The sequence below is a fragment of the Schistocerca cancellata genome, chromosome 1 (assembly GCF_023864275.1).
Source record: "Schistocerca cancellata isolate TAMUIC-IGC-003103 chromosome 1, iqSchCanc2.1, whole genome shotgun sequence".
Classification (NCBI taxonomy): Eukaryota; Metazoa; Arthropoda; class Insecta; order Orthoptera; family Acrididae; genus Schistocerca; species Schistocerca cancellata.
This window is the reverse complement of record NC_064626.1, coordinates 845,166,362-845,168,768: the sequence shown is the minus strand read 5'-3', so window position 1 is coordinate 845,168,768 and position 2,407 is coordinate 845,166,362. Positions and strand designations below refer to the sequence as shown.

Sequence of the window (2,407 nt, the reverse complement as noted above, 5' to 3'; positions counted from 1 at the left end):
CAAAATTAATGCAAAAAATTAAATGACAAAAGTAAGGATATTGAGAAAATCCATGTTTATTTCTTGTGGCGAGAAAAGGACACCTGACGGGATAAATGGAATGCCGTAGAAAACACCATATAGATTATCGAGTAGTTAGTCAACAAAATATTAAAATTAGAGGAGAAGGAATAAATTTCAAATTTTGTCTTCGATAAATGCATCCATCGGTGATTTCTAGGATTTGCAAAGAGAATTTTTTTTTTTTGCCTTTTCACGATTTCTCATGGGATACAGATTTCAGAGCGCTTCTGGACTCGAAGAGTACTAGCCGTTGGAATATTTTGAAAGTTTTACATGGCTTTGAGGATACCATTAGTTTTTTCAAGGAAATACTAGACGCTTGTTGTGGCCGAGGGAATAATCGATTAGTCTGAGACAGTGAGCAGAAGTTCCCACAGTTTATTCTTATTTCTCGTGGACTGAATGCCAACATAATACCAAATTGTTTTGATTGCTGGTTCGCTAGGATATAAAACTCATGGAACAATTGGTGAACTGCGTGATTTGTGCATGTTAATCTTATGGAACATAAGCCATTTTAAACTTCACTGCTAGGACAACACCTGCGCAAGCTGTTCAGAAATTGAGGGTTGCCTACAGACAAAGGAAAGATACATGTTAGGCATATCAGCAAGGGACAGAAAAACAAACAGAAAAACGGCTAACGTGAAAAGCGCACTCCGCTGATAAAGTGGAGATAGGCTCCGCCACTTCGTTTTTGCTCTTCTGTGGCGTGCTGTGGCGTGGAGCTTTCAATTTGTAGCAGGACTGTAGGCATCTGTTGCCTTACATGACCGAGAAGCAGTTCGCTCGGATTTGGTGGAAGAAGCTCTTAAAACATTGTCTGCTATTTAGTTTCTACGGGATTCACGGGAAAATTGGGGTTACTGAGCCGTAGTCATTGGCGCTTGTTGAACTCGTTTGGTGAACACCTTTGCCCATAGGCGCCATGAACAGTTATTCGTAGGGATCCCTTTAGCTGTAGTGTTCCTTAACTGTGTGTTTAGGTTCGAATTAACTCTCATTTTCGTTAGTTTACCGGTTACAGATTAGCTAAATTCCATTGTTAAAAGTTTTCCGTCTGTTTACACAATAGTTATTCCTGACTGTTGGGTTCGAGCCCCATTACATATTTATGAACATTATTTGTGGTGGTTTTGCGTAATTTTTTTCGTACTCAGGTTAATGTAAGTGTACTTCTACTATTTGCTGTTTTATGACTAGTTGTTTTTAATTTTATTTGTACATTCTTTTACACTATAAGCCTGAGAGATTTGCAATCTACTTCAGTTTCATGTTCGGCTGTTCCAATAAGATAGCCGCTTCCTACTTGTGGGAATCCAGATAACATTTCTCTGTTTATGTAAAGTTGTCAGGAGTATTCACATTACTTTATTGTTGTCCATTGGTCGTTATGATCTTCTCTGATGACAAGTTTTAGTTTATGTGTTAATGATTGTTTAGTGATGCTTGATTTTATTTATTTGCAACATGTATTAACCGAAAAGTTTTTCTGACTGTTTTAGTAAGTCCTGAATTCATACTGTACTTTTTTTTAATTTGTTTGAAGTCTGCGTAATATCACGCAAACTTTAGCTAAAAGTTGCTTCAATTACAAATATTAATGGAATGATAATTAAATGGACACCCTAGCTGCAAACATGCGTTGATGTACTTCATTGGGGACATGCTGAAAATGTGTGCCCCGACCGGGACTCGAACCCGGGATCTCCTGCTTACATGGCAGACGCTCTATCCATCTGAGCCACCGTGGGCACAGAGGATAGTGCGTCTGCAGGGACCTATCCCTTGCACGCTCCCCGTGAGATCCACATTCCCAACATATCCACACCACTACATTCGTAGTGCGCCTAATAGATGTTTGCCCATCATACTCATTACTCGTCGCAGATTACTCTACCAAGTCCCGTACGAGTTCGGGCATAGTGTGTGCGTTCGCACAAGAAGGCCAATGGCCGGGAACCTATATTTTAACTATATATGGCGGTAGTATCTGTTCCCGAAAGAACAGTTACTGTGGATGACCATGCAGCTTTGCTAGAAATGAAATGATAATTAAATGGACACCCTAGCTGCAAACAGGCGTTGATGTACTTCGTTGGGGACATGGCTTATTGGCAATCTTACATTAACTTGTGATTGTCAAATTTCACTTGTTACAAGAAATTCACTATAACAGGCATAGTGGAGCAGTTCGACGTTGCATGAACTCAAAAAGTCGTCGGAAGTTCCATGCATAAATATTGAGCCATGCTGCCACTATAGCTGTCCATAATCGCAAAAGTGTTGACCGTGCAATATTTTGTGCACCAACTGACCTCTCGATTATGTTCCATAAATGTTC

General features: G+C 39.8%; 1 non-coding gene across 1 annotated transcript; it reads right to left on the bottom strand.

The window, feature by feature from the left end:
- Nucleotides 1-1,743: 1,743 nt before the first annotated feature.
- On the bottom strand, nt 1,744-1,818 carry Trnat-ugu (transfer RNA threonine (anticodon UGU)). Its single transcript has one exon. It is a non-coding gene; the product is annotated as a tRNA-Thr (tRNA).
- Between the last annotated feature and the right edge of the window lie 589 nt (nt 1,819-2,407).